General features: G+C 31.0%; 1 protein-coding gene across 7 annotated transcripts in view; it reads left to right on the forward strand.

Annotated features, from left to right (window-relative positions):
• The window catches only part of LOC128703690 (serine-rich adhesin for platelets-like), a 616,714-nt gene that overhangs the window by 539,808 nt on the left and 64,419 nt on the right, over positions 1 to 12,487 (forward strand). The gene's annotated exons all lie outside the window — the stretch shown is intronic.

A 12,487-nucleotide genomic window follows, 5' to 3' on the forward strand; every position in this document is an offset into this window, starting at 1 on the left:
TTAATGTTTCCCTTTCACTGTTTAAAAATTAATCCTGACGAATAAACAGAATGGTGGATGAGGGGAGCGAACCATGGCCTGCAGACTGATGCTCTACTGATCCTGCTACTCAGGCCTATAACAGGAAGGATTAATAATTAATACTGTATTATATTCCTTTGGCATAATACAGTAAGCATTACTTCTAAATCCTTCCTGTTATGTTCCTTTGGAATAATACAGTAACAGGAAGGATTTAAAAGTAATACTTATTATTCCAAAGGGTTGTATTACTTAAACAGTATTGCTTAAGAATCCTTCCTGTTAGAGAACTGGGTAGATGGATCGGTAGTGTCAGACTGTCAGTCTGCAGGCCATGATTTGTTTCCCCATCCACCATGCTGTTTATTAATTGACAGTTGTTCATTATAACTTAGTCCATTAATCTTGACCTTTGGCCACCGAGGCACTGATCCTGAGAAAGCTGGTTGAGTCCCAACTATTTAGGGAGGTTTACGAAAGCTCTTTTGAAGTAGATTGGGACATTGTAAACGCATGTCCAAATCTTTTCCTTTTTTTTTTTTTTTTTTTTTTTTTTTTTTTTTTTTTTTTTTTTTTTTTTTTTTTTTTTTTTTTTTTTTTTTTTTTTTTTTTCATTCCTGAACTAGGATGTCTGGCTTATATACAGTACATCACTTGTCACATGCCTGTACATAGTATTGTTTTAAAATAATATATCTAGATATTGTTTATGATTTTGTTTTGCTTCACCTTTTATTTTCAGTAAATTGTTTCAATATAAAACAAATTTGCTTTACTGCTGGCTTGCATTTTTTTTTTTTTTTTGTTGGTAAGCTGTATAGTCCTTGTGGCTTAGCGCTTCTTTTTGATTATAATAATAATTTTTGTTGGTAAAAATTTAAAAACCCTTCTTATGCAGCAGTTGGGGTTCAGATCTTAATGATCTCTTACATGTATATTTCTTTTTTTTTTTTAATGAAGATTTTATGCAAATTATGTAACAAAGAAAATATAATATAAATGAATTTTAATTGAATGTAGTAAAGTCTAAGACAATCACAAAATGAATGAAGAGGCAAAACATTTTTAATAACGGCTTCTGCAACTGATAAAATAAATCATAAGATAGTACCACTTCTACTCGCTTGATTACGTACTCGTTTACCAATGAATTGGATTTATAATGAGCTCTCTGACCAGCATGCATACCTAAATAATGTATGCATATTAGAGCTGATTTCCTCTATTATGTTTATTGCAATATACAATACACTACTGTATCAACATCTATAAACATGTATATAGTACTATGTATGTATATGTATATATAGTATATGCTATAAATGGTATGAAGGTGACAATACAACAATACGTATACAGTATAGGTACTCTATATATTATATGTAGTATATGTACAGTGGGACCTTGACTTAAGAGGGTCCCAACATACGCGTTTTTTGAGATACGAGCTGTTGCTTGGTTGATTTTTTGCTCTGAGTTGTGAGCCAGCTCCCCCTGCTTCCCCCTCAACCCAAAACCTGCACACCTTGCTTGTTTATCTATGGTTTCATGCTTTAATTCCATATAAATTGTCCTTTCTTTTTTCTTCTCAGCACTGTCCTTTACACTTAGTTTCTTAGGACCCATCCAGTAAGGAGTCCACATGGTTTACATTGCTGTGGGAGCATTTCTCTCGTGCTTGCTTGCATTTTTTATGGTCATTTGGCCAAATTTCTTTTTTCTAACCGTGGGTCCCAAGAAAATAAGTGTCAGGGACAGTGCTGAGAAGAAAATAGAGGATGATTTCCATGGAATTAAAGTAAACTGTATTAAGTTCAGCAATCAAACAAAGCTAATTGTATACACAAATAACCCGCACGTAGAAGAGGGGAACTTACGACGACGCTTCGGTCCGACTTGGACCATTTACAAAGTCACACTAACAAAAAGGAGAGCAGGATGGGTATATATAGGCAGGTGGTGGTGGTAGTAGTAGTGGAGGGAAGGTAGTAGTATTGGGGAGGTAGTAAGAGTAGGAGGGGCCAGTCAAATACTAAGAAAGAAAAGCACTGCAAGGGAGCTAGGTGCCCACAGAGGGTAAGAGCAAGAACACCGAGGAGGGGGGGGAAACAAAGCAGGAACAAATACACAGGGCAGAAGACAACCCCTGTTTCTGTTAATTATATTGTTTACTATGTCACATTAGATGAACTGTGATAGATAAATAAGCCATAGTTATATTGAAATATTTTGTCCTGCCACTGGGACCGGTTAATGGTATTTCAATTAATTTAAACGAGGAAAATTTATTAGATATATGAGCAAATTGAGTTACGAGCTAGGTCACGGAATGGATTAAACCCTAAGTCAAGGTTCCACTATGTGCTATATATGGTGCATGTGCTATATATGGTGCATGTGCTATATATGGTGCATGTGCTATATATGGTGCATGTGCTATATATGGTGCATGTGCTATATATGGTGCATGTGCTATATATGGTGCATGTGCTATATATGGTGCATGTGCTATATATGGTGCATGTGCTATATATGGTGCATGTGCTATATATAGTGCATGTGCTATATATAGTGCATGTGCTATATATAGTGCATGTGCTATATACAGTGCATGTGCTATATACAGTACATGTGCTATATACAGTACATGTGCTATATACAGTACATGTGCTATATATAGTACATGTGCTATATATAGTACATGCTATATATAGTACATGCTATATATAGTACATGTGCTATATATAGTACATGTGCTATATGTAACATTTATACTGTGTACCATATGTAGTATAGCAGTCATTTAACACTAGTTTATTCGGCAAGATTTGGTTATATCACGATTTAAAAATTGCAGCACTACTGAAAAATTGCAGCACAATTCTATGCAACACTTCATAAAATTAACTTTACATGGTTCCGTTTGTGGGCACAGAAAAAAAATTTCCCCAGCTCAAGCTGCTGCCTTGTTGTGGGTCAGCGCATAAGAATGTGAGGTAATTATGAGTTTGTGTGATGACTGACTGGCTTACAGACTGACTTATTGACTTGACTTACTGACCTGACTTATTGACTGGCTTAGATTTTTCACTGAAGAGGACCCTGAAACAGTGTCTAGAGCAACTGATGCCTTACTATCAGTTCTATATTGTACTGCTGGGAAAAATAGAACAAAAATCCATTACAGAATTTATGCACACTAGAGTACAACCAAGTACCAGAACCTCTACCATCCACCTCAGCCCAGTGGGGCCACTCTCCACAGTCGTCCACAAACACCAGCACCCACAATTTAAGGTAAGAAATATTATTTAGGTTGCATTTGTAGTCTCAAGAGGTAAAAACAAAATGCATAGACAATGACCTACAATTACACAACGAGTTTTATTTTTGTAAGATCTGTTCGACTATAAAAAAGTTTTGGCTTTTTGGGGGCTCCCAGGAACGTGATCTTGTTTTTAACGAAAGTTCTTCAGTTCACTCAACACGGTTTTACCAAACACAGCGTTTTCAGGAACATAACTGTGTTAAATGACTGTCTACAGTATAAGTACTATACATATGTACTATAAAGTATGTGTACTATATATGAGGCACATGTACTATACATGTGGCACACGTAGAATGTATATAGTATATATACTATATATGTGGTGTATGAACTATATATATAGTATATATAGTATATGTAGTATATATAGTATAGTATATGTAGTATGTATATCTAGTATATATAGTATATGTATGTATATATATATGTAGTATGTATATGTAGTATGTATATGTAGTATATGTAGTATGTATATGTAGTATATGTAGTATGTATATGTATATGTAGTATGTATATGTAGTATATATAGTATGTATATGTAGTATATGTAGTATGTATATGTAGTATATGTAGTATGTATATGTAGTATATGTAGTATGTATATGTAGTATATATAGTATGTATATGTAGTATATATAGTATGTATATGTAGTATATATAGTATGCATATGTAGTATATATAGTATATGTAGTATATATAGTGTATGTAGTATATATAGTATATGTACTAAATATAGCATATGTACTATATATACTACATGTACTATATATAGTATACATGCTATATGAAATATACTGCATGTACTATATGTAATATAGTACATGTACTATATGTAATATAGGGCATGTACTATATGTAATATAGTACATGTACTATATACAACACAGTGCATGTACTATATGCAATGAAGTACATGTACTATATACAACACAGTGCATGTACTATATGCAATGAAGTACATGTACCATATGTAATGTAGTACATGTACCATATGTAATGTAGTACATGTACCATATGTAATGTAGTACATGTACCATATGTAATGTAGTACATGTACCATATGTAATGTAGTACATGTACCATATGTAATGTAGTACATGTACCATATGTAATGTAGTACATGTACCATATGTAATGTAGTACATGTACCATATGTAATGTAGTACATGTACCATATGTAATGTAGTACATGTACCATATGTAATGTAGTACATGTACCATATGTAATGTAGTACATGTACCATATGTAATGTACATGTACCATATGTAATGTAGTACATGTACCATATGTAATGTAGTACATGTACCATATGTAATGTAGTACATGTACCATATGTAATGTAGTACATGTACCATATGTAATGTAGTACATGTACCATATGTAATGTAGTACATGTACCATATGTAATGTAGTACATGTACCATATGCAATGTAGTACATGTAATGTAGTACATGTACCATATGTAATGTAGTACATGTACCATATGTAATGTAGTACATGTACCATATGTAATGTAGTACATGTACCATATGCAATGTAGTACATGTACCATATGTAATGTACATGTACCATATGTAATGTATATGTACCATATGTAATGTAGTACATGTACCATATGTAATGTAGTACATGTACCATATGTAATGTAGTACATGTACCATATGTAATGTACATGTACCATATGTAATGTAGTACATGTACCATATGTAATGTAGTACATGTACCATATGTAATGTAGTACATGTACCATATGTAATGTAGTACATGTACCATATGCAATGTAGTACATGTACCATATGCAATGTAGTACATGTACCATATGCAATGTAGTACATGTACCATATGCAATGTAGTACATGTACCATATGTAATGTAGTACATGTACCATATGTAATGTAGTACATGTACCATATGTAATGTAGTACATGAACCATATGTAATGTAGTACATGTACCATATGTAATGTAGTACATGTACCATATGTAATGTATATGTACCATATGTAATGTAGTACATGTACCATATGTAATGTATATGTACCATATGTAATGTAGTACATGTACCATATGCAATGTAGTACATGTACCATATGCAATGTAGTACATGTACCATATGCAATGAAGTACATGTACCAAATGCAATGAAGTACATGTACCAAATGCAATGAAGTACATGTACCATATGCAATGTAGTACATGTACCATATGTAATGTAGTACATGTACCATATGTACCATATGCAATGTAGTACATGTACATGCCATATGTATATTACAATGTAGTACATAATGTAGTACATGTACGATATATAGTACATGTACTATATATAGTGTATGTACTGCATGTACTATATATAGTGTATGTACTGCATGTACTATATATAGTGTATGTACTGCATGTACTATATATAGTGTATGTACTGCATGTACTATATATAGTGTATGTACTGCATGTACTATATATAGTATATGTACCGCATGTACTATATATAGTATATGTACCGCATGTACTATATATAGTATGTGTACCGCATGTACTATATATAGTATGTGTACCGCATGTACTATATATAGTATGTGTACCGCATGTACTATATATAGTATGTGTACCGCATGTACTTATATATATGTACCGCATGTACTATATATATGTACCGCATGTACTATATATATGTACTGCATGTACTATATATATGAACCGCATGTACTATATATGTGTACCGCATGTACTATATATGTGTACCGCATGTACTATATATGTGTACCGCATGTACTATATATATGTACCGCATGTACTATATATATGTACCGCATGTACTATATATATGTACCGCATGTACTATATGTACCGCATGTACTATATGTACCGCATGTGCTATATATATGCACCGCATGTGCTATATACATGTACCGCATGTGCTATATACATGTACCGCATGTGCTATATACATGTACCGCATGTGCTATATACATGTACCGCATGTGCTATATACATGTACCGCATGTGCTATATATATGTACCGCATGTGCTATATATATGTACCGCATGTGCTATTTATAGTATATGTACCGCATGTGCTATATATAGTATATGTACCGCATGTGCTATATATAGTATATGTACCGCATGTGCTATATATAGTATATGTACCGCATGTGCTATATATAGTATATGTACCGCATGTGCTATATATAGTATATGTACCGCATGTGCTATATATAGTATATGTACCGCATGTGCTATATATAGTATATGTACCGCATGTGCTATATATAGTATATGTACCGCATGTGCTATATATAGTATATGTACTGTACGTACTGTATACAGTATATGTACTGTATATAGTATATGTACTGTATATAGTATATGTACTGTATATAGTATATGTACTGTATATAGTATATGTACTGTATATAGTATATGTACTGTATATAGTATATGTACTGTATATAGTATATGTACTGTATATAGTATATGTACTGTATATAGTATATGTACTGTATATAGTATATGTACTGTATATAGTATATGTACTGTATATAGTATATGTACTGTATATAGTATATGTACTGTATATAGTATATGTACTGTATATAGTATATGTACTGTATATAGTATATGTACTGTATATAGTATATGTACTGTATATAGTATATGTACTGTATATAGTATATGTACTGTATATAGTATATGTACTGTATATAGTATATGTACTGTATATAGTATATGTACTGTATATAGTATATGTACTGTATATAGTATATGTACTGTATATAGTATATGTACTGTATATAGTATATGTACTGTATATAGTATATGTACTGTATATAGTATATGTACTGTATATAGTATATGTACTGTATATAGTATATGTACTGTATATAGTATATGTACTGTATATAGTATATGTACTGTATATAGTATATGTACTGTATATAGTATATATAGTATATGTACTGTATATAGTATATATAGTATATGTACTGTATATAGTATATATAGTATATGTACTGTATATAGTATATATAGTATATGTACTGTATATAGTATATATAGTATATGTACTGTATATAGTATATATAGTATATGTACTATATATAGCATATATAGTATATGTACTATATATAGTATATATATAGTATATGTACTATATATAGTATATATAGTATATGTACTATATATAGCTTATGTACTATATATAGCATATATAGTATATGTACTATATATAGCATATATAGTATATGTACTATATATAGCATATATAGTATATGTACTATATATAGCATATATAGTATATGTACTATATATAGCATATATAGTATATGTACTATATATAGCATATATAGTATATGTACTATATATAGTATATATACAGTATATATAGTATCAGTCTATATAGAGTGTTATAGTATACGTGACTATATGATGTGATATATAGTATCGTACTTATATAGGTGTATATAGTATCACGTGACTATATAGAGTGTATATAGTATACGTACTATATAGAGTGTATATAGTATCATGCTATATAGAGTTATATAGTATCAGTGACTATATAGAGTGCTATAGTATCATTTACTATAGAGTGTATATAGTATCTGCTATATAGAGTGTATATAGTATATGTACTATATAGAGTGTATATAGTATATGTACTATATAGAGTGTATATAGATTAATGCTATATGAGTGTATATAGTATACTGTACTATAGAGTGTATATAGTATCGTGCTATATAGAGTGTATATAGTATCATACTATATAGAGTGTATATAGTATCGTGCTATATAGAGTGTATATAGTATCACGTTTATAGATGTATATATAGTCATCGCTATATAGAGTGTATATAGTATACGTACTATATAGAGTGTATATAGTATACGTACTATATAGAGTGTATATAGTATACGTACTATATAGAGTGTATATAGTATACGTACTATATAGAGTGTATATAGTATACGTACTATATAGAGTGTATATAGTATACGTACTATATAGTGTATATAGTATACGTACTATATAGTGTATATAGTATACGTACTATATAGAGTGTATATAGTATACGTACTATATAGAGTGTATATAGTATACGTACTATATAGAGTGCATACAGTATACGTACTATATAGAGTGCATACAGTATACGTACTATATAGAGTGCATACAGTATACGTACTATATAGAGTGCATACAGTATACGTACTATATAGAGTGCATACAGTATACGTACTATATAGAGTGCATACAGTATACGTTTGCTATAAGATCTATATATATAGGTGCATACAGTATCATGTACTATAAGGTGCATCAGTGTCAGTGACTATATAGAGTGCATACAGTATCGTACTATATAGAGTGCATACAGTATACGTACTATATATAGTGCATACAGTATACGTACTATATATAGTGCATACAGTATACGTACTATATATAGTGCATACAGTATACGTACTATATATAGTGCATACAGTATACGTACTATATATAGTGCATACAGTATACGTACTATATATAGTGCATACAGTATACGTACTATATAGTCATACAGTCATCGAATTCATATCATATAATTACATAGCAGTATCGTGCTATATATATGCACAGTATCGATATATATATAGTGCATACAGTATGCTATATATAGTGCATCAGTATCACATACTATATATAGTGCATACAGTATCGTCTATATATAGTGCATACAGTATCGTGCTATATATAGTGCATACAGTATCGTACTATATAGTGCATACAGTTATCGTGCTATATATGAGTGCATACGTACTATATATAGTGCACGCATATGCTATATATATGATTGCATCAGTATACGTGCTATATATAGTGCATACATTATACGTGCCTATATGGTGCATACAGTATCGTCTATATATAGTGCATACAGTATCAGTCTATATATAGTGCATACAGATATCACGTGCATACTGCGCATATAGTGCATGCAGTATCATCTTCTCATATATAGTGCAGTACGTATCGTGCTATATATAGTGCATACAGTATACATGCTAATATAGTGCATACAGTATACATTACTATATATAGTGCATACATGATCGTGCTATATATAGTGCATACAGTATACGTGCTATATATAGTGCAGCATTACTATATTTCAATGTCATATATAATATATGCATAAGTATCGTCTATATATAGTGCATGTACATATCATGCATATATAGTGCATACAGTATACGTACTATATATAGTGCATACAGTATACGTACTATAGTGCATACAGTATACGTACTATAGTGCATACATTATACGTACTATAGTGCATACAGTATACGTACTATATATAGTGCATACAGTATACGTACTATATATAGTGCATACAGTATACGTACTATATATAGTGCATACAGTATACGTACTATATATAGTGCATACAGTATACGTACTATATATAGTGCATACAGTATACGTACTATATAGTGCATACGTATCGATCTATATATAGTGCATACAGTATCGTACTATATATAGTGCGCAATATCATATATATATAGTGCACAGTATACGTGCTATATGCATACGTATCGTACTATATAATGCATACAGTATACGTGCTATATATAGTGCATACGGTATCACATTACTATATATAGTGCATACAGTATCGTGCTATATATAGTGCATACAGTTCGTGCACTATATAAAGTGCATACAATATCACTATATATAGTGCATACAGTATCGTGCTATATATAGTGCATATCATGCATATCGTACATCATATAGTCATACAGTATACGTACTATATATTAGTGCATAGCAATACGTGCATATATATGTGCATACAGTATCGTCTATATAGTGCATACAGTATCGTATATATATAGTGCATACAGTATCGTGCTATTATGAATGCATACAGTATCTGCTATATATAGTGCATACAGTATCGTACTATATATAGTGCATGCACAGTTATCGTGCTATATATAGTGCATACAGGTATCGCATAGTGCATATAGTAGTGCAAATCACAGTATATACATATATATGTCGACTGAATAGTGCATACAGTATCGTCTATATATAGTGCATACAGTATCGTACTATATATGTGCATAATTATACTATATATGTGCATCAGTTATTATATATAGTGCATACATATCATTACTATATAGTGCATCAGTATACGTACTATATATAGTGCATACAGTATACGTACTATATAGTGCATACAGTATCAGTACTATATATGCATCAGATCTTATATATGGTATACAGTATCACTATATAGTGCATACAGTATCTACGCTGCATATATAGTGCATGACAGTATCGTGCTATATATAGTGCATACGGTATCTGCTATATATAGTGCATAATGTATCGATACTATATACTAGTCAATACAGTATCACTTCTATATATAATTCATACAGTATAATATGCATCAGTGCGTATATATAGTGCATGCAGTATACGATCTATATATGTGCATACAGTATCATGTACTATATATAGTGCATCAGTATCACGTCTATATATAGTGCATACGTATAACGTACTATATATAGTGCTGATACATATATATAGATGCATCAGTATCGTACTATATATAGTGCATACATTCGTACTATATAGTGCATACAGTTATCTGCATATATATAGTGCTACGGGATCAGCACTATATAGTGCATACAGTATACGTACTATATATAGTGCATACAGTATCACATCTATATATAGTGCAGTATACGTGCTATATATAGTGCATACAGTAGTCGTGCTTATATAGTGCATGCAGTATCGTCTATATAAGTGCATACAGTATACGCTACTATATAGTGCATACAGTATACAACTCATATATAGTGCATACAGTATACACTCATATATGTGCATACGATACGATCTATATATGATGCATACAGTATCGTGACTATATATAGTGCATACAGTATCGTCTATATATAGTGCATACATATCATACATATATAGTGCGCATACTGCTATAATGACTATATATAGTGCATCAGTATCATGCTATATAATGCATACAGTATCGTGCACTATATAGTGCATACTATGTACTATATATAGTGCATACAGTATCGCACATATATGACACTACGTATATATATAGTGCATCACTATCCATCTATATATAGTGCATACAGTATCATGTACTATATATAGTGCATCAGCTACGTACTATATATAGTGCATACAGTATCGTATATACATAGTGCATCAGTATCGACTATATATAGTGCATACAGTATCGATCTATATATAGTGCATACAGTATACGATCTATATATAGTGCATACAGTATACGTCTATTGTAATGCATACAGTATCGTGCTATTATAGTGCATACGTATCACGTATATATATAGTGCATACAGTATACGTCTATATATAGTGCTACAGTATCATCTATATATGCATACAGTATCATGCTACTATATATAGTGCATACAGTATACGTACTATATATAGTGCATACAGTATACGTACTATATATAGTGCATACAGTATACGTACTATATATAGTGCATACAGTATACGTACTATATATAGTGCACAGTGTCACGTGCTTATATATCATTTATATAAGTGCATACAAGTATCGTACTATATATAGTGCTACAGTATCACGTCTATATATATGCAACGCTCATTATATACTATAATTATACAGTATCACATACTATATATAGTGCATACAATATCGTACTATATATAGTGCATACAGTATCACACTATATATAGTGCATACAGTTATCGTATAAATATGCCTACGTATATATATAGTGACATGCAGTATCGTACTATATATATCATACAGTATACGATACTATATATGTGCATACAAGTATACATATATTCACTTATACATGCTATAGTGCATAATTATCCTATAGTCGCCGATACGACTTGTCATCTATCCATAATGTGCATACGGTATCATTATATAAATGCATCAGATATGCTATAGTGTATTTGTATGACTATAGTGTATATATATATGTATATATATATGATATAGTTATGTACTATATGTACTTTTTTAAAATGTCTATATATGTAGTTCTGATATGATATTATAATATTTATATTATGATA

The sequence above is a fragment of the Cherax quadricarinatus genome, chromosome 76, assembly GCF_038502225.1.
Source record: "Cherax quadricarinatus isolate ZL_2023a chromosome 76, ASM3850222v1, whole genome shotgun sequence".
Taxonomy (NCBI): Eukaryota; Metazoa; Arthropoda; class Malacostraca; order Decapoda; family Parastacidae; genus Cherax; species Cherax quadricarinatus.